The sequence below is a fragment of the Momordica charantia genome, assembly GCF_013281855.1.
Source record: "Momordica charantia cultivar OHB3-1 chromosome 8 unlocalized genomic scaffold, Mcharantia_2.0 BLBB01000008.1, whole genome shotgun sequence".
NCBI classification, from domain to species: Eukaryota; Viridiplantae; Streptophyta; class Magnoliopsida; order Cucurbitales; family Cucurbitaceae; genus Momordica; species Momordica charantia.
The window spans coordinates 15,530,778-15,558,398 of NW_028275166.1; the positions used below are offsets into that span (position 1 = coordinate 15,530,778).

At 37.5% G+C, this 27,621-nt stretch overlaps 2 non-coding genes across 2 annotated transcripts; both read left to right on the forward strand.

Moving 5' to 3' along the window:
• Window positions 1–4,235: 4,235 nt before the first annotated feature.
• LOC148209607 (small nucleolar RNA R71) lies at window positions 4,236–4,342 on the forward strand. The gene has a single exon (XR_015793325.1). It is a non-coding gene; the product is annotated as a small nucleolar RNA R71 (small nucleolar RNA).
• A 13,699-nt stretch (window positions 4,343–18,041) lies between these two features.
• On the forward strand, window positions 18,042–18,148 carry LOC148209608 (small nucleolar RNA R71). Its single transcript, XR_015793384.1, has one exon. It is a non-coding gene; the product is annotated as a small nucleolar RNA R71 (small nucleolar RNA).
• Window positions 18,149–27,621: the final 9,473 nt, after the last annotated feature.

Genomic DNA, 27,621 nt, shown 5'->3' on the forward strand with positions numbered 1-27,621 from the left:
AAGTATTTGTATTATTTGAATTAGTTTTAGAAATATCATGACTACTTGTTAGTCGTTTTTGTACTTACTTGATTATGTGTGCTTTCGAGCCCGTGTTTCTGAAAGTAGCTAATGTATTGATTTCTAAGATGAAGATGTTGTAGTTGGATATGATGTATATAGTATTGTTTGGTATCATGGGATTGTTGAGATGCTTTGGCTAGATACGCCACTAGTTTTGTATCGAGGCTTTGGATAAAAATGGTCGTTGATCGATTTTTACTCCAAGTGGGCTGTGAGTTCACAGGATTTAGTTAACTTAAATAAAAATATAAATTTTTCAGGTTTGTTAATAGTCTTAATGCCTTAGGAAGAAGGTTTAAGCATTCTTCTTATTCTCCTTCTTCTTCCAACTCCTGCATCACTCTCCATCGAAGGTGATGTATATGTACATTTGGTTGACAAGGTAACTCGTATGAAATTAAATCTTAGGTAGGTGACTACCACATGGTTTGAACTCATTCTCTTTAAGTTCTTTGCTATTTACATCTTGACCACTAGGCCACACCATGATGGTTGTATATTTTTTTGTCTATTTAATATCCTCTCGATCCTTTACACCGTTTAATAGATAGAATTTGTTCTTTTATAACTGACTTTCTTCATTTATCTATTTATTGGTCATTTATTTATCAAACTTGGGTATTGTTTTCTACATTAGGTCTTTCATGAACCCAAAGAAGTCGACAATTAGGAATACAACTAATTGATGGATGAACTTCTTTGTTGAAGTTGCTATGTGAGACCTGTTTAATTCGGTACTTTGAACTTGTAATATATTGTACTAGCAAATTGGAGAATACTTTGTTGCTATATAATTTCAACTTTGTTATATAAATTCATGTCTTTGCGATGTCTATCGACAATTTAATTATATGAAATTTGTCTTCCGTGATGTCTGCCAGCAAAATCAAATCCATTTTCTGTGACGTTTTCTGATTGTCACAAAATATAATTTTTCGTGACGTTTTTTAAAATGTTGCTGATTCTATTTTTTATGACGTTTTAAAACGTCATAAAATAGTTTTTATGACGTCTTTTTAAACGTCACGAAATCATTTTTTGTGACGTTTAAAAAACATCACGAAAGCCTATCACATGACCTTTTATTGCTATGAATTCTATTTTTTGACGTTGTTTAATCGTCACAAATTCTAATTCCGTCACAGTAACTCATTTACTGTGACATTGTTTAAACATCACGAAAAGAAAAATTTGTGATGGTCTAAAAGCTCACGAAATCATTTTTCTTGACATTTAAAAAGTGTCACGAAAAATGATATTTTGCATGATGTTTTTAAACCATCATGAATGCTACTTTTCGTGACGTTGTTAAAACGTCACAAATACCTTTCGTGATGGGGCATAGATGACGATGTTAAAAATGTCACGAAAAGATTTTGTGACATTTAAAAAGCTTCACGAGAACCCAAATTTCTACTAGTGATACAACATTAACATAAAAATGAAATAGTTAATACACTAAAAGAATGGGGAAGGAAGATCGTGGGAAGAAATGAAAATTGTAGAAAATCGTGGGTAAATCTACATATTAATTAATTTCGAATTTGAAATCATGATAATTATTTTGTAATTAATATATGAAAGAGTAAATTAAGGGATTATGGACATAATTGATTTGAGGCCTACAATAATTAAAGGTTTTTAAAATAAAATTAGGGATAAATCTTTTACATTTCAAAAAAAATAGATTTGAGGCCTACAATAATTAAAGGTTTTTAAAATAAAATTAGGGATAAATCTTTTACATTTAAAAAAAAAATAACAATAATAAATATAAATGCAATAAATAAGGGTAAAACTGGAATTATTAAAAAATTCTAAAGTTATAAATCTAAAAGTGTAAAATTTGAAAACTTTAGACATTTGTGAAAATAAGTTTCTGAAAGAGCCCGTGCAAGATATTAACTCTCATATTAAAGCATCAACTCAACCAAGCGGTCATAAAATGCATTCACAAGCAAGTTCTAGAATAAACATGTTAAGTTCGATCACACCACAAGGATGAAATAAATTGAGGAAGATGTAATGGCCAATTGCTCATAGGTGCAAAAAGCTCACTTAGAGTGCATAAATTGCATAAGTCAAGTGCATTTTTCAATCAATAAATCATGAGATAGCATCATGTAATTTTGAAAGAAAATCAATCATGCTTATCTCTTTCATGCATAAGAAATCAAACCAAAGATGCATTCATAACTTGCAAACTATTCAAGGGTATCAATAAAAAATCATGCTTTCAAAATGAAAAATCAGCACATATGAATAATGACACATATTGAGTCTAAAACATGAAATAGTTGACAAAAATCTTCCCCTCCAAACTTAACTAGTACATTAAAATTCAGAAATAGCAGAAGAAACATGCATCACAACATCTATCAAAATAATAAATTGTCTTGAAATTACAGTATCCTCGATGTAATAAAAATATATGCTTGAAGCAAATAATAAGGACAAATAAAATGAAAATTGGAAAGAACAATACTACCCTGAAGTTAATATCAATATTGCATAGTGCCAAGACATCTAGACACACCACCAAAATCCATTAAGCTTGCATGAAACACAATGTAATGAGAAAAATAAATATAAAGAAACTAATAATAATAATAAACTAAAAAATTTTGGTTGTCTCTCAAACAACGCTTTATTTAATGTATGTAGCTAGATAGGGCTCCGTTCAATCAATCAAGGAGGTTGGAACCTATTGTTTCTTCCATTGTCCCCCTCGTGTGTATTTTTTATGCTGATCATGAAAAGTGTTTATGCTCGAGTATCTGGATCCTTCGTGGCTTTAAATATTTCTTCCTCATCTTGGACATGAATAGTTAGCTCTCTTCGCTTCACATCAATTAAAACTCGCCCAGTTGCCATAAATGGTTTTCCAAGAATTACAGGCGACTCATGATCCTCTTCCACATCCATCACATAAAAATCCACCGAAAGGATGAACTTGCCTACTTTCAATAACACATATTCAATGACTCCATAAAGGTAGGTAGTCGATCTATCACTAAATAGAGCATTATTGTGGTAGACTTAATCTCAGCAAAATTGTAAGGAATATAAAAACTCCCTACAACTTTAAGTTTCTAAGGTAGTTTCTTTGAGTTCTTGCGTTGCAATCCTTCGCTAAATACAATGTTTCAAATTCCTTCAACTTTTTCTTTTGAGAGAGCAGTTCCTTCATAAATTTGACATAATTGAGCATTCGCTCTAGTACATTTGCAAAATGAAGATTAATATGAAGTGTTTTTTTTAAATATCTTAAAAAATTTTGCAAATTGAGGATCAAGCTTTTTATTTTGAAAACGCTGAGGGTAAGGTAAATTAATAGAAAGTGTAGGGAGATCAAAGCTAGCAGGCTTTTCAGCCTCTAATGTAAGTGATGCTTCCTGTTCAACTTCCTCTGAATTTTCTTTTCCCTCCGTAATAATTTTTTGCTCCTCAATTGCTTTTTGATCTTGCTCCTGGAGTTATTCCCCACTTCTCACAGTCATTGCCTTGCAATATTCAATTGGGATAACCTCAGTATCACTTGGAAATTTTCCTTTTTGCATAGCATTCAAAGTGGAAGCCATTTGATCTGAACCTCAATGTTCTTGATCGCTGTCGTATTTCCATCCACCTGATCCTCAATCCGACTGGCTCGACTCCTGGTGAAAGCACCAAGTATCTCTTCAAGAGACAATTTCTTTTCAGCTGGATGAGATGTAAAGCCTGGTGGAGGCTGCAAAACATGTTTGTTGTTAGCATAGAAGAAATTCTCATGATTCCTCAATCTCGAATGATCTTGCAACGAGTTCTGTGTCCGAGTTCCTTTGTAGCCACAATTTCTATTGCTGACATATTGAGCTTGCTCGACGGTTGGCTCCTCATAATAAAAATGCATTTGTTGCTGCCACCAACTCCTTTGAGTGAGAAGTTCTTGGTCCTGAGAGTTTATACATAGCATTAGTCAAAGCCTTAACTTGAACTTTTTGAGAAGTTACTTCATCAATTTCATAGATTCCTAGGCCATTGAAAACTATTAGTTGCCATATCGTCTAGCAAAATGTAAGCATTCTAAGGTGTTTTGGATAGCAAATTGTCTCCAGTTACAACATTGTTCAATAGTCTTTGTCTGTCCATTTAGGCCATTAGAAAAAATCTGAATCTGTAACCAGTTCGGATAACCATGTTGTAGAAATTTCCTCAGAAGCTCCTTGTACCTCTCCCAAGCCTCAAATAATTGCTCATAATCATATTGCATGAATGATCTAATCTTTGTTCTAAGTTGAGTTGTCTTGGCAGGCGAGAAAATTTTGTGAAAAACGTTTGAACCATCTCCTGCCAAGAATTACCACTGCCTGGTTGTAAGAATTTCAACCAATCTCTCGCCTTAAATATATATTTGAGCCTAACTTCCTTTTTTTTTTTTGGGATTACACTCAATTATTAACATAATTTTTAAGAAAAGTGAGTAAAAAACAATATTACCTTGATAAAAGAGCTCAAAAATTCGAGAAAGAAGTGATGATGCGTGGATGGAGGATGAAGAAAGCTCAGGAAACAAAATATATAAGATGTTACAATGGAAAAGAAGATAGAAGGGTGTTGGGAAATGGGGAGTGAAGAAAGAGGGAAGAGAGAAGGGTGTTGGAAAATGGGGGGTGAAGAAAGATGGAAGACACATTAAACAAAAAAATATATATATTATATTTGGTGGTTTTGAAAAACCAGCCGAGGTTTTCTCAAAAACATTAAATGGACATTAATGACCAGGGAGCATGTGGCAGTGCATGAAAAGAAAGAGCATCATTGGCATTAGTGGAAAAAAATTTTTAATAAGCTTTTTTTATACATATGAATAGTCGATTGGTTTAGTCGGTTATCTTTTTTTTTTAAGTCCTCCGACTGACCGGCCGGTCAGTTTTGTAAAGTGCAAAACCAACGCCGATCGTATCATGATCAAAACTGACCGACCGATGTCAGTTCGATCTGGTTTAGTCGGTCGGATCGGTTTTTCAAGGATAAATGCACACCTCTAATGTGCTATATTCTGATTTTGAGAGTTAAAGCACCTTGAAAATACTTTGAGTGATTTGAGTGAAATTTTGTAAGAGTGTTAGGTCTTTGCTTTTGATTTCAAGAAGTTAATAAGATGCTTGAGTTTTCTTTTCTAAATTATATTTTTCACTGCTTAATCTCTTGAATGTCATATGGAATTATCTCTTGATATGCGTGATTGACTTAATGGTATTTTTGGAGATTGAGAAAGTTGAAAGGGTAAAGAAAATGGAGTCAGTATGTTGAGTTACAAGATGTCAGGGATGAGCGTGATTTAGGTGTTAGTTTTCTGCTTGGATTTAGTGGTTCTTAACAAGTTATGTTTGCTTGTGGATAAGCGAAAAGCTAAGTTTCGGGATATTTTGATAATGTACTTTATAAGCGACATTTCATGACATTTAGGTGGAAATTATTTGGCAATTTTTTATTATTCATGGCTTATTTACGTACATTAACTTATATTTTTACAGGATCGAGCCCCCAGTGCCATCATCTAGAGCCATAGTGCTTGCAGGTCAGAGATGGGAGCAAAACCTTTAATAAGCGGTGCCACAGCGCCATCACATAGCGTCATGGTGTCTGCAAACGAAGCTTCGGCCTTTTTATGTGATGACAGGGCCGCAGTTAAGATTTTAAGACGGCACCATGGCATTCACTAATGTCGCCCTAATGCTGTAACGATGTCCTTTCATAAATAAAGGGTTTTGTGCGCCGTTTTCAAGAACTTTTGATAATTTTGGATTGGAGAATTGGAGATTTTAGAGGATCTGGTCGAGAACTTAAGCTCGGAGGGCGAGGAGACTATTTTTAAAGGCTCGTGATCGTGGAGATTGAGTTGGAGACAATAAATCGACACAAAGGATTTAGTTTCTCTCCTTTCCCTTATCTTTTATAGTTTTATTATGAACTTCTCAGTGGGATTTGGTTGTATTTTCATGAACTTGAGCAGCTAAATTTCTTGTTTTAGGGAGTGATGTAGACGCTGGATTTATGAGTTGGATTTATTAATAATTGCCTTGATTGATTTGTTTTTAATATATTTGTGCATTTACTTGCTTAATCTCTTTAATCTCTTGATCACAGATTAATTGATGTTAAATATAAATCTCAGATTAATTAATATTAAATATAAATCTTACGCTCGAGAGAGGTGGTTTAGATTGAAACTTGAATGCATGACTGGGTAGTTCAACGATTGAGAGATTTATAATTACTTTAAAGGTTGTTAAAATAATTAGACATAATGCCTTTGTTTGTTAATGAAACTAGATAGGGATTTTGGTTTCTTAATAAGTGGGAGAATTAATTATGCTCGAGACAGTTATGATTCATGATTTCTTGACTTATAGATTAATTGAATATTCAATCTTGGAATGTTTAATTTGTATTTTCGTAAGTTCAATTCGTGAAATCAATTCCCTAGGACCTGTTCTCCATAAAAGTTTTCCTTAGAGTCTTTTAATCGTTTTGTTATTTGATTTTTGTGTTTGAATAGAAATCTTTTGTTGTTTCTCTAGATAAAAATGAACATTAATATATGTAGTACTTGAGCAAGCTAGAAACCCAATCCAATGGACGATATCAGTAATTACTTACCATTTTATTAAAACTTGATCCGTACACTTGCGATAAACATTTTTCGCTACAGGTATGGGACATGTGACCGAAGGAGGTTGCCATCGAGAATAAACCTGAGTAATAGGTGAGAGAGGAGGATCAGGCATAAATAGATATGTATTGCTAGAGGGCATTTTAGTAGAAAAAGAGACTATTGGATAAATAAGAAAGTCATCATCTTCCTTTAAATGCTTCCCGTGACGATTACACAAATATGGTGAAAAAGAAGTTTTTTCAAAGAAAGTAACATCGTGAGATATTAGATATCTCTCGAGATCAGGACAATAACATCGATACCCTTTTGAACACGAGAATAACCAAGGAAAATGCATTTCAAGGACTTGGTGTAAGGGCATTTCAGAAATTTCAGTTTTTCTGTAAAAAGAAAAGGTTGGGAATGAGGTGTATGTGTGTGATGTGTAAGTGGACATGTGGTAAGGGAAAGGAAAAAAGAAAAAGAAAAGAAAAGAAAAAGAAAGAAGACGAAGAAGAAGAAGTCGAAGGTATTAGGCAAAGAAGGAAGGGAAGAATTTTGAAACCGATTTGAGATTTGAGAACTAGATTTTTGGTAAGTTTTGGAGATTTAAGCCAAAAATTTCTAGAATATAGAATACTTAATAAGTTTAATTTGTGGGTTTTGTTAATCCCAAGTTTATTTGAGGTTGTGAGTATTTTAAGGTTTTAAGAACTGAGAATAATCGTGACCTTCGTCTGAGATGGGGGATGGCTTGTGTTAATGGTGGATTTGTGAAGCTATACCTTGATTTCTTGCAAAGAAGAGGAGTGTAATGTTAGCAAATAAAGGGGGTTGGAACTGCAGTAGAAGGAAGGGTAAGAGATTGTACGTTTTCTTGCTATGATGGCTGAAAAAATGGGTTTGTTTTGGGTTAGCACAGTGAAGGTTTTCATGGGGGAGGAAGAAGAAGATGAATGAGTTGAGGAAGAAGATGATGAATAGTTGTGGAGGAGAGAGACATGGGTGTGCTTAATTAAATAAGAAAAAAAAAATTGTTGGGAGATCGAGCCAATTACATGAGAAAGGGAATCTAAAAGGTAAAGAAAGTGCGATGTGGGTCCCCAGTTGTAAAAACAAAGATGAGAGAGAAAGATGGTTGGGTTGTAGAGAGAGAGTGTGGTTGTTGATTGGATATGTGATTTAATTTATTGTAAACTTAAAATTGGGATTAAGTTTATTGAAACTTGGTTGGTTATTATTTTAGGATGAACAGAAATTGGAGGAGCAGCGTACAATCCAAATTCACCTCGTTTGTAGGATTTGTGAGTGGTTACTTTATTAAATATTTTTAGAAATCTATTATGATAGAATTTCAAGAAGATATATATTACATGTGTTTCATCGTTTCTGTTGAGAAACTGTGTTTGCTGAGAATTTTGAAATATTTTTTAGAATTATGAATGTTCTGATAATTTATAAATGCTTTACGATTTCAGAAAAACTGTTGTATATTATAAATGTGGTTAGAAATAAATATTTTTAGAAGTGATTTGAGAAAGTAAAGTTCTAAGAAAGAAGAAAAGAAGACTTTTAGAACTGTTTAAGGTTGTAAATAGTTTTCAAACCACCATGTTATTGTATCTAGGTGATTACTCGTATGCTATATGTGTTTCTATAGTATACTTAGAAATAGAAGGTCTTTGGGACCATTTGACTCTGTGCGTTGAGAGAATTATTTTGCTGTGTGTATTGATATGACTCTATGCCAGTAGACCAGAAATATAATTATTCTGCTATGCGTATTGAGAGTGTTTTATGCTAGTAGACCATAATAGAATATGGGTACATATTTGGTGTTCAGTTTTCTTAACCTGTTTTAGGTTTGAAAGACGATATTTGATATATATTTAGAAAGTGTATTTAGAACGTAAGTGTTGTTACAAGTTATGTTTTTAGAAAATTTACTGAGTTTTAGTTGCTCAAGTTATATGATGTTTTAATGAAAAAGTTTATTATTTCAGTTGTATGAAGTTTATTTTAAGAGTTGAAATTTCAGTTGTTTATGAAAAAGGTTTATGAAATTATTTTCTTATTAAAATGCATCTTCCTAGCTCGCTGTTTATCTTTTGTTTTCTCCACCAGACTGCACCTGAATTCCAAAAAGATAGTGTTTATGCAAGGATATGCACAACAGTGTATTTCCGATTGCAGCTCGAACTCGGCCCCCGGACCGATCTGAATACCTGGGGCGGACCTGCACAGAAAGGTGAGCACTCCGACGATCAAGTCAGTACAGGTCGGATTCTTAGTTTAGTTCGAGGTCAGAAATCATCGTACCTGATCGTGGAGTGAGGTCCTCTACTTATGGGTGGTAGTCCCGCTAATCTCGCGACGATTACACCCGGTAATCTCAGGACCGTCGGTTACACCCGATAATCTCGGGACCGTTGGTTACACCCGATAATCACGCCGCTGACAGCAGCTCACATCGGCCCCTACCGAGCTTCCCGGTAGGTCGGACCTTGGCCAGGTTCACCTCGGCCCTCATACTTAGCACCCATCAACGCTAACGGTGGTGATCTCGGCAATCCGAGCTGGGCATGACTCATAAGTCATCTTGGAGAACCAATAGGGGTCCTCCACGTGTCCAGGGTATTCTTTCCCCCAAACATTGGCCCCCTCTCTGTCTGGTCCGATCTCGACCTGGCAGAGAAGTTCATTCGACTTGCTTTGGACGCGTGGCGATTTCCTATTCGTGGGAAAATAGAACCGTTGCGGTAGATTTATCGTCGGAATATTCAAATATTCCGACGCTTCGGATCTTAGGGAGGATCCTAGCCGCTCGTTTGATTACACGTGTACGGTGGGAAAATTTTTCCGACGAGCTATAAATACCCCCAGTCCTTCAGGTCATACCTTACGTTCCCCGAATTCTTGGAGTTCGATCTGAAGGTAGCTCGAACCCTTGGTAGGTCGGTCTCTTCCCTCACTTTCTCTTTCGAACGTAGTTGCCATGTCGTCCTCTTTTAGCAGCAACTTAGGATCCGATGAGGATTTGGCTCGTAGGTTAGAGTCCGAGCTCGAGGAGATAGAAAACTTTAGGTTCTCCGATGACGGGGAGGATAGTGACGCCTCCACCTCGGGTCAGGGTTTGGAATACCCTTCTAGGCTACCTGAGCACTACCTCGGATCCCTTCGTAGGGATTTGCTATTCCTGAGAACGTCCTCCTTAGGATGCCGGAGGAGGGGGAGAGAGCTGACAATCCTCCGGAGGGATGGGTCACTCTCTACTTCAAAATGTTTGAGTACGGCCTCAGACTTCCCCTTCACCCTTTCGTCCAGGAGTTTCTTTTCCGAACAGGGCTGGCTCCGGCTCAAGTGGCCCCCAATGGGTGGGGTGTCATTTTCGCTTTGGCCATCCTTTTTTGGCTACGAGCCCGGGATAGTGAAGAGGCCGAGCTGTTAGACGTAGACCAGCTCCTCGCATGCTTCGAAGCGAAAAGGATAGCTAAGAAGCCTGGTCGGTTCTATATGTGCGCAAGGAAAGGTGCAGGCGGTATAGTTAAGGGGCCGACCTCCATCAAGGGATGGGTGAGGAAGTGGTTCTACGCTTCTGGGGAATGGCTTGCAAAGGACGAGTCAGGTCGTTCCTTCTTTGACGTTCCCACTAGGTTTGGGAACCTAGGTACGGAGTAGTTCTTACTTTTGTGATAACTTCTTTCTTGTTATTCAGGTCTGACTCAAATTTGTCTTTGTGCAGTTTCAATCCGACCAGTCCCCGAGCTTACGCAAGCCTCCTTCGACACGCTGAAATACTACAAGGAGCGTTTTTCGAGGGGTAGGAAGGTCGGAACCTTGGTGACCGACAAGCTGCTGCTTGAGTCCGGGCTGCTAGACTACAACCCCGCAGTTCGTCCCATTGAATCCTCAAGGCCGAACTCCGAACTTGGTATGCCGAGCTTGCTTCCCTCCTTTTTCCTCTGACCTCGTGCTGACCCGTGTTCTTTATTTTGCAGCCATGGTTTGCGGATTTGCAAGCAACGTAAAGCGCAAGTCCAAGGGCCGAGCCCATGCTCTTGAGGCCGCCCAGAGTTCGAAACCTGCCACTCCCGCTGTGGTAGGACCAGCCTCGGAAGATCCAACCCCAGTGATCGAGCTGGAGTCTTCTGGGGGTCCCTCGAGGGAGAAACGCCCCAGGGATCAAACCGAGGCGGTGGACGCCTTGCCTTCGGGCGAGGAGGTGAGGGAGGAAGTCCCTCTGAAGCGAAGGAAGAAGAAGAAGAAGACAATCTCCCCCTTGGAGGTCGGAGCTCATGGGGTCTTGCCTGCGAGCGACGCAGATCGGGTGGACGAACCCGAGGCCAGAATGGGCGGGACGTCCGACGTGACGGCACGGTTCAGAGTTGAGCCGTCAAGTTATGGGGTGAGGGACCAGGCGTCCCGCATCTCGGCCGCAAGTTTGGACCGCTGCCTAAGGAGGGCGTTCAAATTTGTGAGCGACCCAGGGTTGACTGACCAAATCGTGCTCAAACTGATAGTGGAACACTTCTTCTACACGTATGCATCGGTTGGAACCACCAAAACGCATTGGAAGACGCGTTTCATTAAGGGCAAAGTTGGAAGAAAACCAGTTTTTCTGCAGGCTTCCCAGGCGCCTGGCGCCTCCATGAAGGTTTTTCCGTCTTTTTGCTTCGTTTGATTAATTTGCACTCCCAAATGGTCCTAAAATGTCATAAATACCATATAAGCCATCCACAAACCATAGTATATGAATTTTGCATGAATTGGAACTCAAACGATCGAGAAAAATCCGAAACAAAGCTGAAACATAGTAAAAACAGCATCTAAAACCTTCTTTTTACGCATGTAAACAAGCGTAATCACACCCCCAAACTTAACTTTTTGCTTGTACTCAAGCAAAACTTAGCAACTTTAATCAGCTTTCTAACACATGGACAAGGAAAAGCAAAAGCAACCGAGATGTTCAATCATAAATTGTCTCAAGGAAAAGATGTCAGAGCCTACCATTCTATTGCCTTTGTAAACTTAGTCACTATAAACCAAGTTTGAAATGATAAAAACTTTTTCTTTCAAAATTTTTTTTCTCTTTCAAAAACAGAAAACGTTTTCAAATACCCCTAAGGAATCTGCACACTCCCTCCTTACACTAAGACTTTTACATCTGACAGACCGGCTACTAGCCCCTGAGGTTTCCACACACTAACATCGGTTTCAACCACAGCTACTCGTAGAAAGACTTTGAACTAACAGCTAGGTCATAAAACGACGACAATGAGAAACACGAAGTCACTTATCACCATCTTTACTGCTATTTTCAAAGTCAACACCCAACCTAAAACTAAATGGGTGTCTACAGTAGGACTCGGGAATCATAAATACATTTTCTTTAACTCTCATTGTTTTTACCGCTCTTTTCTTTCTAACACAAGTCTTTTCCCCACTCTTATTTTCTCTCAACAAGACTCTTTTTACTCTTTTGCAACTTTTTTTTTTCTTTCTTTCTTTCGTTTTTTTTTTTTTTTTTAGCTAAGTGGTTTTTCAACATTTTCTTTCTTTCCAACCGACTCTTTTTCAAAAGAAAATAGCATGATTTTTTAAATATAAATAACACCTTATCTTTCTGAAACAACGACTGACACAACGACTGTCCCCCCCAAACTTAAGAGAGACAGTGTCCTCACTGGGAAAAGACTTTTGCATCGGATGAAAAAAAGGCTTAACAGTAAAAAGGACAAGGACTTCCTATATAGGGGCAAAGAAAAAGCTTAAAGTCTGTAAAGATCAAAAAGACATAAAAGAAAATGAGTTTATCACATAAACAAAGGAAATAGCTCAAAGCTTAGTCAGGCATAGAACAGAAAACTCAACAATCTCTTATAATCATCATCGACATGAAATCAAATGCATAGCACAGATGCTTCAAAATAGACATGTGAAAAGCTAAACTAAGGTTAAGTGAAGGCATACTTTAAGTGATCAGAAGATAAACGATACTAATTTATTCATGCTTCAACTGAGCTCGAAACATAATCAATACAAAAAAAACATGCGTAGTAATGCTAGAAAACTACGTCATTAACCAAAAAGAATAAAACACAAAAAATAGCAAAGAAGGAACCTCCCCTTCATGAAGTCGGAGGTTGTGGACTAGGATCAGTGTCAGTGCTGGGAGATGGATGACTAAGGATAGCAGCTAGCGCTGGAGGCCATGAAGGTAAAACCGCAAATTCCAATGAAGTCCGTAAGTTGTAGATATGTTGCACGACTTCTCGAACCTGAGAGTTTTCGAAATGCTGGAAAAACAGGGCAGGCGCCAGGCGCCTGCGTGATTTATTTTCGCAAAGGGCAGGCGCCAGGCGCCTGCATAAGTCCCTTTTTTTTTTTTTCAACGTTTTTTTTTCTTTCTTTTTTTTTTCAACGTTTTCAAAAACATTCTCTTAATAAGAAAAACTTTATAATGAAACAAAGAGAAAATACAAGATACAAAGACTTCCTTCCTTTACTTTTGTTCTTTCAAAAACGGATAAGAAGGAAAAAAACATTTTTCGCAAAAATTTATTGACCTGAAAGTTGAATAGAGCTTTTTCCTCTATCCACTGGTTCTCCAAAATACGGCTTAAGTCTCTGCCCATTTACTTTAAAAACATTTCCCTTAGAGTCAACTAGATCCACTGCCCCATATGGGTAGACTTTAAAAATTTGAAAGGGACCAGACCATCTAGACTTAAGTTTTCCAGGGAAAAGTTTCAACCTAGAGTTAAATAACAGAACCAGATCACCTTCTTGAAGATTGTTCGGCCGAAGACGCCTATCATGCCACTGTTTAGTTTTTTCCTTAAACAACTTAGCATTCTCATAAGAAAAGTGCCTGTGTTCTTCTAATTCCAACAATTGTAACTTCCTCGCTTCACCTGCAGCCAACAAATCAAAATTTAATTTCTTAGTAGCCCAAAATGCTTTATATTCTAGCTCAAGAGGCAAATGACATGCTTTTCCAAAGATTAGCCTATAGGGGGACATGCCGAGGGGAGTCTTAAATGCTGTCCTATATGCCCAAAGTGAATCATCAAGCTTAAAAGACCAATCCCTACGGTTAAGATTTACAGTTTTTTCTAAAATATTTTTTATCTCCCTATTAGATATTTCGGCTAACCCATTCGACTGAGGATGATATGCTGTTGCAACCCTATGACGCACATTGTATTTAGTCAGCAACTTTTGCATAGACCTATTCACAAAATGAGCCCCCCCATCGCTTATCAGACAACGCGGGGTTCCATAACGCGTAAAAATGTGCTTTTGCAGAAAACGAATGACAACTTTGGAATCATTGGTAGCAGTTGCAATGGCTTCTATCCATTTCGAAACATAATCTACTGCTAACAATATATATAGCTTACCATTAGAAGATGGAAATGGACCCATAAAATCTATACCCCACACATCAAATATTTCAATCTCCAGGATCGGGGTTTGAGGCATTTCGTGGCGTTTAGATATATTACCTGTCCGTTGGCATTTGTCACAAACCTGGGCAAACTTATGTGCATCTTTGAACAGAGTGGGCCAAAAGAACCCACTTTGCAAAACTTTGGCTGCGGTTTTGTGTCCTGCAAAATGTCCTCCATATGGAGACATATGACAAGCGTCTAATATCGCCTCGTGCTCTTCTTCTGCGACACACCTGCGTAAGATATTGTCAGGTCCTAGCTTATATAAAAAAAGCTCATCCCAACGATAACATCGAACTTCATTTAAAAATTTCTTTACCTGTTGCTTGTTGAACTCATAAGGAACTATTCGACTTACCAAATAATTTGCTATATCGGCATACCACGGAACTGAATCAACTCGCAAGAGTTGCTCGTCAATAAACTGTTCACGTATAACAGTTCCATCATCACAGAGCGGGGATTCCAATCTAGACAGGTGATCAGCAACTTGGTTTTCAGTACCCTTCCTGTCCCTAACTTCAATATCAAACTCTTGAAGTAACAAAATCCACCGTATCAAACGTGGTTTAGCATCTTTTTTAGCAAATAAATATTTTAAAGCAGAATGGTCAGTAAAAACAATGACTTTTGTGCCTATCAAGTAAGACCTAAATTTATCAAAGGCGAACACAACTGCTAACAGTTCCTTTTCAGTAGTAGTGTAATTGAGTTGTGCACCGGTCAGAGTCTTACTAGCATAATACACAGGATGCAAGATCTTGTTTTTACGTTGTCCTAACATAGCTCCTATTGCATAATCACTGGCATCACACATGAGCTCAAAAGGTAAATCCCAATTAGGTTCGATAATTATAGGGGCTGAACTTAGAGCAACTTTCAACATTTCAAATGATTTTAAACAGTCATCATAAAAAACAAATGGTCTATCATGTTCTAACAATTGACACAAGGGTTTAGAAATTTTAGCAAAGTCTTTTATAAAGCGGCGGTAAAATCCCCCATGCCCTAAAAAACTTCTAATCCCTTTGACATTTGTAGGAGGAGGTAGCTTTGAAATGATGTCTATCTTAGCGTGGTCTACCTCTATTCCTTGCTTGGAAATTTTGTGACCCAAAACAATACCCTCTTGTACCATGAAATGACACTTCTCCCAATTTAGGACTAGGTTTGTTTGTTCACATCTCTCCAATACTCTCTCTAAATTAACTAAACATGCGTCAAAAGAATTTCCAAAAACAGAAAAGTCATCCATAAAAACTTCTAGAATATTTTCTACCATGTCAGAGAAGATGGCCATCATACACCTCTGAAAAGTCGCGGGTGCATTGCATAGTCCAAAGGGCATTCGCCTAAAAGCGAACGTACCATACGGACACGTAAATGTTGTCTTCTCCTGGTCTTCTGGAGCAATAGTAATTTGATTATAACCCGAATATCCATCTAAAAAACAATAGAAATCCTTACCTGCCAGACGGTCGAGCATCTGGTCAATAAACGGGAGAGGAAAATGGTCTTTCTTTGTTACCTTGTTGAGTTTGCGATAATCAATGCAAACTCTCCACCCGCTCACAGTTCGGGTTGAGATGAGCTCATTCTCCTCGTTGGCCACCACGGTAATACCCCCTTTCTTTGGTACACACTGTACTGGGCTTACCCAGCTGCTGTCGGATATTGGGTATATAACACCGGCGTCAAGCCATTTGAGAATTTCTTTCCTTACAACCTCTTTCATCTTCGGGTTCAACCGCCTTTGACTCTCAATAGAGTTCTTAGCATCTTCTTCCAATAGAATTTTGTGCATGCAAAAGGTCGGGCTTATCCCTCGGATATCTGCTATCGTCCATCCAATGGCCTTTTTGTGCTTCTCCAAAATCTGCAATAAAGAATATTCATTAGTAGGTGATAAATTGGAAGCTATAATAACTGGTAAAGTGTCGTTATCCCCTAGATACGCATATTTCAAATGCGACGACAATGGCTTCTGCTCCAACGTGGGTGGTTCCACTATGGACGGAAGTAACGACTTGCATTCTTCTTTTTGTATTTTTTCAATAGGATTAGCCACATCTTCTGGTCCTTCTGCTATCTTATCAAGCTCTTCTTCAATCTCTGTAACTAACGAGTCATAAAACTCATCAAACATAATAGGATTCAAGCTATTTATAGCAGAGCACTCTTCAAAGTCTCCTGGTAATTTCATGGCATCTAGAACGTTAAATTTAACTTCTTCCTTATTTACCCTCATTGTAATTTCTCCCTTCCTTACATTAAAAACTGTATCCCCAGTGGCTAGAAATGGTCTTCCCAAAATAATGGGAACGTCTAAGTCCGCCTCGCAATCTAGAATGATAAAGTCCGCAGGGAAAATGAATTTGTCCACCTGGACTAAAACATCTTCTATCTTTCCCTCAGGTCTTATGATAGATCTATCTGCTAGTTGGAGGGTAACCGTAGTAGGTCTAGCTTCTCCTATGCCTAAAGATTTGAAAACTGATAATGGCATAAGATTAATGCTAGCGCCTAGATCACACAATGCCCTACCTAAGTTTTTTCCTCCTATGGAACATGGAATGGTAAAACTGCCAGGATCATTACATTTCATGGGTAGCGGGCTGCCTACAGCTTCACTACTACATTTTGTCATGGCTACCAGTTCATGCTCTCCTATTTTTTTCTTCCTAGAAACTATATCTTTCAAAAACTTAGCATAATTTGGCATCTGTTCTAGAGCATCTACTAATGATATATTTATATGCAGTTGTTTTAAAATATCTAAAAATTTTCTAAACTGGGAATCATTATTTTTCTTAACTAATCTTTGTGGAAACGGGGGAGTAGGGGTAAAAGAAGGCTGTACCTGTGGAGGAACACTCGGGGTGTCCTCATTACCTTTTCTAATATTTTCTTTTTCTGGTGTTGTTGGATTTTCTGGTATCTTTACAATTGGTTCAGTGGACGGAATCTGTACATCTGTTGTTGGCATTGTTGGTCCATCATATGCCAGTCCACTCCTGAGGGTGACAGCTTTGCACTGTTCTTTCCCTTCCCGTTTTGGTAATTCAGTATGGCCTGGAAAAGAACCTTGTGGTCTATTCTTCAATTCATTGGCAAGTTGTCCCAATTGGGTCTCAAAATTCCTCATTGATGCCGCTTGGGATTGTATCACTGCGTCGGTTCGGGCCATGTACTCCTTCATCATATTCTCAAGATTTGAGTTGTTATTGTGAACTGGTGGAGTATGTGTTCTCTGATTGTACTGCTGTTGCGGTGGTGGGATGTATTGCTGTGTAGGTGGAACATAGGGCTGCTTGTTCTGTTGGCTCTGCCCTTGATTAAAACCGCTCGAACCTCCTTGACCTCCCCATGAGAAATTAGGGTGGTGCCTCCAACCTGGGTTGTAGGTGTTCGAATATGGGTTAAAGTTCCTATTGTTCCCATGTCCTACATAAAAAACAGAAGCAGGGTTATGTGGACAATTATCATAGATATGGTTTTCACTGCAAAATGAACAAATGAGATCGTTGACTTGGCAAACAGGGGCAGGAGTGCAATAATCCGACTGCACAGGTTGTATCGGCGTGGCTAATGGATTTTTTATTCCCAATGCCATCTCTTTTAGCCTCTGGTTCATTGTAACCATCTCTTTTTGCATCGAGGTCGCAATGTCCAGAGCCAAAACTCCAGCTGGATCTTGCTTCTTTGGTGCTGCCCTAGATCTTTGTGAACACCATAGTTCGTTGTGTGAAGCTAAGTCATTTAGGATGTCAACTATCTCGTTGAATGTCTTCTTTGTAAAGGCTCCGTTGGCAGCATTGTTTAGCATCATCTTAGTAGGATGATCTAAACCTCTAAAGAAATGTTCTATCTGGATGCATGCCGGCAAGCCATGGTTCGGACATTTCCTGATTAGTTCTTTAAATCTCTCCCACGCCTCGTGAACAGGTTCACGATCATACTGTCTAAAGGAGATGATCTCCTCTCTGATATCAGCGTGGCGAGTAGGTGGAAAGAATTTTGTTAAGAACTTCTCCACTAACGACCCCCATGTGGTGATGGATCCCGGTGGAAATGCATTGAGCCATGCTCTAGCTTGGTCCTTCAAAGAAAATGGAAAAAGTGTTAGTCTCAGAGCATCGTCTGTTATACCAGGTAATCGAAATGCATTTGCAATTTGAATGAATGATTTCAGATGATCATGTGGATCCTCATGTTCCTGCCCTCCAAAATGTCCAATTGTCTGCAACATTTGGAACATCATTGGTTTAAGCTCAAAGTTTGCGTGGGCTGGAATAGGGTTGACTATCCCTGAATCAAAGTTCTGAAAAGCCGTGGCGGCATATTCTCGCATTGCCACGTCTCTGTTGTCCGCCATCTGGATATGGTTGAATTCATCATTTCTCGCATGATCCCTCATATTACCGTTAACAGCAGGTGGATCAACCGGATCACGAGGTGGAATATCTGCCATTGATGTGCTCGTACTCTCTACCTCACTTTCAGGACTGATTTCACCTTCTCTCTCTTTTTGCTTTTCTAGTTGTTTTCGAAGTCTTTGCTCCTTTCGAGTTTTTCGAAGGGTCCGCTCAATCTCAGGGTCAAGGGGTAGAAGAAAAGATCTTGTGCTCATGCACTTTAACGTACCCTTGTGAGATAAACGACCAAAAATATAGAACAAAAACGGTGGATGGAAATTACACCCAACAACAATTCACAAAAACAAAAACTAAAAGAATTTGAAAATAAATTTTAAAACTAAAGTCCCCGGCAACGGCGCCAAAAACTTGACTGGGTGTTTATGCTGAACGCACGCACTAAGCGTGGTAACAATTATATAGATGCAAGCGCACACCTGTCAGAGTAATATAAAATGGACGGAGTATCCAAGTATCGATCCTCAAGGACTTCTAAACAATTTCCAAACTCTAAAGTTTTAAAGAATAGTGAATGTTGGAATGAGTGATTCTTGTAAAATGGGAAGTGGTCACAAATAATGGTTTGGATTTGGGATTTGGACTTATAATAATAAAACCTAGCCCGAATTACTTCAAGTTAGCCAACAAAGAATCAAGGACATGCTAAGGATAATATGCATTTTACTTTAGAAACTAACGACTACGCTTCTCACTTTACTTATGTCTAAGCAAGTTCAAAGTCCTAAGACATTCCCTAATATGTCTATTATGAGATATATCTTAGTTTTAGGATGGAAATAGTCGCAACCTCGGGTTAAGGTCCTATGTCTAGGCTACTTAAGCGGAACCCTTATGTCTAAGGCGCTCCTCTCCTCGGTTTAATCACTCAACAATGCAAATAAGCAACCTTTTCAGTATTGACTTGTTAAGACTTACAGTGGCCTTCTCTAAATCCTAACTTTTTGGGAAAACATGTTAAGCAATGAATGGAAAGTAAAAACACTACTTCTTAGCAACCCTTTTTAGACATAAAAGGCTAACTATCCATAACCGGGCTAGAGACGAGAATTTAGAAAGACATATTGAAGAAAATACAGCAAGTAAAATGGTTGAATGTGGAATGCATGTGTGAAAAACAAAAGTTAACTAACGGAGAGTTTTTATCGGGATTGAGAGCTTCGCCCTTCTCTTTCAAGCAAGGGGGAGTGTCACGTGCTCTTTCCTCCAAAAGCACAACTCTCTTAACTAAAAATAAAGTAAAGGCAAAGGGAAGATAAGCAAAGTGCTGGATTTTTATATATTTGAATAAGTAGAAAATGACTAAGTACAAATGGAAACAAAACAAAGCTCAATAAAGGAATGTAAAGTGCTCGGGATTTAAAAACCAAAAGTAACTAATGAAAGCAACTCAAAAGTACTTAGAAAGCAACAAAGAAACACTAAAAATGATCAAGAGAAGGAAGCAAGGCTTGATGAATTTGGTGGAGAAGTTGCTGGAATTTATAGCTGTGCAGAATTGGTTAGGTAGGTCCTAAAACGATGGTGAATCACCCATTTCCAACTCTTTTGACTGACCAAATCGTGCTCAAACTGATAGTGGAACACTTCTTCTACACGTATGCATCGGTTGGAACCACCAAAACGCATTGGAAGACGCGTTTCATTAAGGGCAAAGTTGGAAGAAAACCAGTTTTTCTGCAGGCTTCCCAGGCGCCTGGCGCCTCCATGAAGGTTTTTCCGTCTTTTTGCTTCTTTTGATTAATTTGCACTCCCAAATGGTCCTAAAATGTCATAAATACCATATAAGCCATCCACAAACCATAGTATATGAATTTTGCATGAATTGGAACTCAAACGATCGAGAAAAATCCGAAACAAAGCTGAAACATAGTAAAAACAGCATCTAAAACCTTCTTTTTACGCATGTAAACAAGCGTAATCACACCCATCAACGCTAACGGTGGTGATCTCGGCAGTCCGAGCTGGGCATGACTCATAAGTCATCTTGGAGAACCAATAGGGGTCCTCCACGTATCCAGGGTATTCTTTCCCCCAAACAGATAGACGACCAGTTTTTGCCACTCAGCATCTCAGAACTTGCATATCATTTTGTATGTACATTTAGAATGACTTATAATAGATTAGTTGCCCCTTTTGTAGTTGTTCAACATGTTTAGAAGTTGTGGGAAAATAGATTTCTCCATTAAATTATGTTACACTTAGTGTTGTATATATTATAGAATAATCTTAATTAGTTCTAGAAATTTAGAAAGAAGTTTGACTATATACTCTGTAGTCGTTGGGGTCTGTGATCGGCAGGACTTGTTCTAGAATTAGTAGGTGTTTTGGGGCGGGTCATGTCACTTGGGGTCCAATTTTGTGACTTAGGTTCCTTCTCCATGAAGAGTTGGCCAAACTTCTCAGCAGAACAACCTTTGGACCACTAACTCTAAAGGTGTAGCAACGGAACAAGGAAAAACAGAGGTACAATACGGTGTGTTTCCTTCCTACGTGGGTTGGTTAACATTCTGAAATATCCCCTTGCATTTATGGAGTGAAGACCTTTTTCAGAGGATAGGTGACTGCTTCGGAGGCTACATGATTTTGCTGACGAGAATGTTGTTAGAACTAATTTTATGGATGTAGCCATTAAGGTCAAAGGTAATTTTGTGGTTTTGTTCCCGCAGGACTCACTATTTTAGACTTGGAGACCTCTTTTGTCGTGCAGAAGATTGCTTTTGAAGATATCAAACGCTTGGTCGAAAATGATGCTAATATTCACGGCAGTTGCAAATTTTTACTAAGGTGCGGCGCTAAATTCTGGACTTTGTCTAATGGATTTTTGGAGGGTGGAAGATGGGTCTTTTTACCCGGTGTGGTTAATGCAAATACCCAAACTGTTGTGTGCCTTGGGCTCGTCGATCTCTTCCTTAAAGATTGAGATGAATCGATGTCGGTCGATGGTGTGAAAACACTTCCTAATATCGAATTCCAAAAACCAGCGAGAGGTAACCCTTTGTTTAGTATTTGTTTGGGGGTATTCTTATACAGCTTGGCCATGTTTCAACAATATTTTATTGATCATTGGAAAGGGAGCTAAGCTAATAAATATGGAAGGCGAGCCAAACAAAGGAGCTGGCTCATGAAAAGATTGTCCTACAACCCCCATTGTTCCATGGGGGGCCAAAAAATGTGCTTAACAGACAAAATTGATGTTTTTGGAAAGATAGACAGTTCCACAGAAAAGACAACTGAACAAATAAAAAAGAGGGATATTAAAAAAGCAGAGTTGTACTTTACCTATAGAGATTACACATCCGCTGAGAAGGGTTGTTTTCAAACACGGTAAAAAAGGCTCCCAAAATTTTAAGAAAGGAATATTTTTTTCGACTGAGGAAGAGAGATAAGAGAAATGGAATAAGCGCAGGGAAGAAGAAATTGCCGAAAATGCTAAGAAAAAAGGGAAGCAAATAGAAGTGTCATCTGGATCCTCTTGGTCTAGTGTCGAAATTCAATTTCTAGACTGCCCTCAACGAAAGTGTCTCCCTCACCAGAAATTCCAGAAGATTGTCATAGATGCTTTGAACAAGATACTGAAGGGAACCTAGAAGGAATACAAAATAGACAGGGGTCAGAATTGGTTATAGCAGAAATAGAGCCAATAGACAGCCAACTCACAGACACAGAGGAGGCAATGGAACAAATAGCAGAAGGAATAATAGAAACCCCCCCCCCCCCCCAACAAAGGAATAATAGAAACCCCCCCCCCCCCCCCCCCCCAACAGAGAGTTTTCCCTTTCAATAAAAACATCTTGGTTGCCTTTTGGAAAAACAACCTTTGTATTAGACCTATACCTCAAACGAAATGGAGCAGGAAAGGGAGACAAAACCAACAATGCAGAGAGTAGGGAAATTAGGAATTTGCTCGCTACTTGGGAAAATGAATCAAAGTTAGCTAAATAGAGCATGGAATTGGGCCATTCAGGTTCCAGAAGTTATTTCTTGAAATGTAAGGGGCTTGGGTGTAGCCTCCAAATGCATCGTGGTTAAGGATCTGATAAAAAAACAGATCCAGATCTTGTGTGTTTGCAAGAGATAAAGAAAAATGAGGTTGATAGACATCTTATCAAGTCAATTTGGCGCTCGAGACATATAGGGTGGCTAACTCTTGACGTAGAAGACACTGTTAGGGGAGGTCTTGTCCTTTGGAATGAACAAAAACTCTCAGTTTTAGACTCATTGATGGGCTCTTTTACTATTATGATTCTCTTTAAGTTAGTAGATGCTAGAGAAGGATGGTTCACTAGGGTGTACGACCCCTTTAACACTAAAGAGAGACCTAATTTGTGGAGCAAAGTGAGTGACTTAGCTGCCTTGTGTCAAGGAGGTTGGTGTGTTAGGGGTGACTTCAATGTGGTTAGATGACTTTCAGAAAAAATGAGGAGGAATTCGGGACGTCTCACTTGCAGTATGAAACACTTCAACGCCCCAATTGATTTTTTATACCCAAATTAGGTGGTCATGTCTTGCGAGGATGTGTGAGTCGGACGATATCCCTATATAGGCGTCATCCACGAAAGTTTGGTAGCCGTGAAGGATACTTCAACAAATTAGATGGCCTTGTCCCACAAGGATGTGTGAGCCAGGCGATATCCTTATATAGGCGTCATCCCCGAAAGGATGGTTACCGTGAGGGATACTTCACCAAATTAGGTGGCCTCGTCCCGAGAGGATGTGTGAATCGGATGATATCCCTATATAGGCATCATCCCCGGTAGCCGTGAGGAATACTTCACCAAATTAGGTGGCCTTTGTCCCGCGATGATGTGTGAATCGGACGATATCCCTATATAGGCGTCATCCCCGAAAGGATGGTAACCGTGATGGATACTTCACCAAATTAGGTGGCCTTGTCTCGCGAGGATGTGTGAATCGGAGGATATCCCTATATAGGCATCATCCTCTAAATGATGGTAGCCGTGAAGGATACTTCACCAAATTAGGTGGCCTTGTCCTGCGAGGATGTGTGAGCCAAACGATATCCCTATATAGGCGTCATCCCCAGAAGGATGGTAACCGTGACGGATACTTCACCAAATTAGGTGGCCTTGTCTCGCGAGGATATGTGAGTCGGACGATATCCCTATATAGGCGTCGGCCTCAAAAGGATGGTAACCGTGAGGGATACTTCACCAAATTATGTGGCCCTATCCCGCGAGGATGTGTAAGTCGGATGATATCCCTATATAGGCGTTATCCTCAAAAGAATGGTAACCGTGAGGGATACTTCACCAAATTAGGTGGTCTTGTTAATCCTTGGAGTATTTTTGCTACAAGAGAGAGAAACAAGCAAAAAAAAAAAAGATAAAGGACAAATCTTGATAATTATGTGAAGAGCGATGGAAATAATATGGATGAATAGAGGATGGTAACCTCGATGATAATCCAAAGCTACATAAAGAAGGGAAGAACGTGAATACTAGAAGTCAAGAATTTAAGAAAAAAAGGGAAAGAATTTTAAAGCCATCCTTTTCACTGGACTTCTGTTGTGCTTCTACAAATGCACCTGAAGGCTCAAATTCTAGGCAAAAAGTTGGGGTTCAAACCAGAATAATAATCCAAATCTCAATTCAAATAGGATTCTTTTTTTTTCAAATTATGGTTGGAAATTTGATTGGATTCTTAATTTAAATTTGACCCAAATCAAATAGGATTCCTTTTTCAAATTATGGTTGGAAATTTGATTGGATTCTTAAATTAAATTTGACCCAAATCAAATCCCAACTCAAATAGGATTCCTTTTTCAAATTATGGTTGGAAATTTGATTGGATTATTAAATTAAATTTGACCCAAATCAAATCCCAACTCAAATAGGATTCCTTTTTCAAATTATGGTTGGAAATTTGATTGGATTCTTAAATTAAATTTGACCCAAATCAAATCCAAACTCAAATAGGATTCCTTTTTCAAATTATGGTTGGAAATTTGATTGGATTCTTAAATTAAATTTGACCCAAATCAAATCCAAACTCATATTCCTTTTTTAAATTATCGTTGACAATTTGATTGGATTCCTAAATTAAATTTGACCCAAATCAAATGTCAACTCAGATAGGATTCTTATTGAAATTCTTATTGAAATCTGATGAGATTTTAACTCAAATCAACCCCAAGTATGATTCTTGATTCAAATTCAAATTCTAAATTTGATTGGATATCAAATTTAAATCCAAATTTTTAAATTCATCTCAAATTTGAATTTGAATTATATTTCAACTTTTAAATTAGTTGGATAAACTTCATATTTTCAAATTTCATCGAAAATTTAAATTTGAACCATAATCCAACATTCAATTTAAAGTTGGATAAATTCCAAATCTTCAAATTCATCTCAAATTTGAATTTGAATTATATTTCAACTTTTAAATTAGGTTGGATAAATTTCATATTTTTAAATTTGATCCAAAATTCAAATTTGAAAAATAATACAGCTTAATTTTTCGGTAAATTCAAAAAAAAAATCTCGAATTCATCCCTAATTTGAATTTGAATTATATTCCGATCTTTTTGAATTAAGTTGGAAAAATTCCATGTTTTCGAATTTGAGCCAAAATTCAAATTTGAACTCAAATCCAACGTTTTAAAGTTGGATAAACTCCAAATTTTCAAGTTCATCCCAAATTTCAATTTGAATCATATTTTGACTTTTAGATTAAATTCAAAGTTAAAAAAAACTTCTGAAAATAATTTAAATTTCAATGGATAAATTTCAGATGTCTCATTTTAAATTATGCAAATTTATTGTCAATTGGACCTACAACGATATCTTGGTCCAAGATTAATTTTTTTTTTCAAAATTATGACTTAAATTCATCTTTTTTATCTCACCATATTTTTGAAAGTCAGCCACAATTATGGTTGGCATAAATTTGTGGAACCTTAAATTTTGGATCAATCATAAACGGTCAAGTTATTATCTATTTTATTTAGAGATTAATTATATATTAACTTTAAATTAAAATTAAAGATAAATTGACAATTAAAATATGTAATTGGGTCATATGAAAATTGGGCTTGGAATCAATTGGCTGACAAACTTGGCCCAAAACTCAATTTACCAAGAGACCAGGTGGATTAATATTTAAATTTAAATAAATTTAAATCCATTAAAAAAAATTGGACTGCACCCAAAATTACCCAAGCCCACCAAACCTATGGAAACCTCTATAATTGAGAGAATTCACACAAAATTAATGACTCTCTGACTTGCAGATTCGAAGACCAACTTGAAGACTTGAAGAGTTTTGAAGAACATAGAACTTCGATCTAAATTCAATAACAAACATCTCAATCTTCACATCAAGTTCGACAGAAAGAATCAGAGGATAAAGATTATGTTGGCTTTTTGGCCCTTAATCTCAAATTAATTAATTTTAATTAATTATTTAATTAATGTTTTAATGATAACAAACTTAATTATGTTATTTGACAATTTCAGTGTTTTGAAGTGACCACAGCATAGAGCTCGAAATAAGGATTCCAACTGATTTTGAATTACCCAAATTAGAGCTCAAATGAAGAAATTATGGTCGAAAGAAGTTGGAAGAAAAAAATACATGTGACGATGACATGGCGGCAAAATTCTAGCCAATAGAATATGACATGTAGTAAACTGAATTTTTTAGGTTATAAAATAAATGAGAAAGAAAAAAAAGAAAAAGGAAAGAAAAAAAAACAAGAGAAAAGAAAGAAAGTAGAAAAGAAATAAAAATAATAATAATAAAAAGAATATTATTATATATACAGGTTACCGTTGTAACTTGGAATGAAGGGAAAAAAATCAAAGTTTTTTTTAAAAACTATGCATTGGTAAGTATATATATAAAATTTATTTTATATATTATTATTTTATTTAATTTAATCTCAACCTTTTATTTTAACCAATTCAAATCCAATGGTCCAAATTGATTTTGGATTCAAACCAATTTCAAACTTCTTCTCCCTTCTATTTAAACAACTCTTTTCTCCCAAAATCAAACACCAATTCTCTCTATATTTCTCTCCTTATTTCATTGTTCTTCATCATCTAAAGCTTCCATGTCATTATAATTTCTTGTGAGAGAAATTTTATTTGAGAGATCCGTGCGCTTCCAATTTTATTTTTCTTACAAATTTGTGAGTAAATATTTGTATACCCACTCTTTGAGAGAGTTTGTAAGTTCGTTCTTAGATTTCTATATCCTTTGTAAGTGTTGCTCTTAAGCCCGAAAAAGAGTAGTTGTAACGGTTTGATCCTGAACCGTGGAAAGGATCAGGTTTCTTCTTGCTCCTAGAAAAATAAGACTTTGTAATGCAATCTTGCACAAGGTTTTAAGATGAATGTAATCTGTCTTTATTAATAAGGAACAGAAACCTATTTATAGAGGTTTCTGAAATAACAAACTAACAGTAACTTCAAGTTACTGTGCAGTAAAAGGAAAAATACAAATGGTCATAACCTACAGCCACGTTTACAACCTTATAACTCAAACAAAGACATCTATGACTACATCAATTTCCCCTACCCAAAAAAAACAACTCGTCCTCGAGTTATTGAGCCAAGGAAAAGTCATCTGGAGCATAATAGGAATAGATGTCTGCCACGTTAAAGATCGGACTGATGTTGTAATCTGCAGGAAGTTGGATTTTGTATGCATTAGTTCCATATCTTTCAAGCACCGTAAAAGGACCAAGTTTTCTTTTATTAAGTTTGTTGTAGGTTCCAAATGGAAATCTACTCTTTCTTAAATGAATCATGACAAGATCCCCAATTTGAAATTCTTTTAGCCATCTCTTCTTGTCTGCCGTTTCTTTGTATTTCGCATTTGAAGCTTCTATGTGGCTGCGGACTTCTTCATGGAGCGCCATAATTCGAGTTGCCATTTCTTCAGCTTCTAAACTGAAATCAATAGTAGAAGGGAGATTAGCCAGATCTATAGTTAATCGAGGTAGTTTAGTATATACAACCTCAAACGGAGACTTCCCTGTCGTACGATTCCTCATATGATT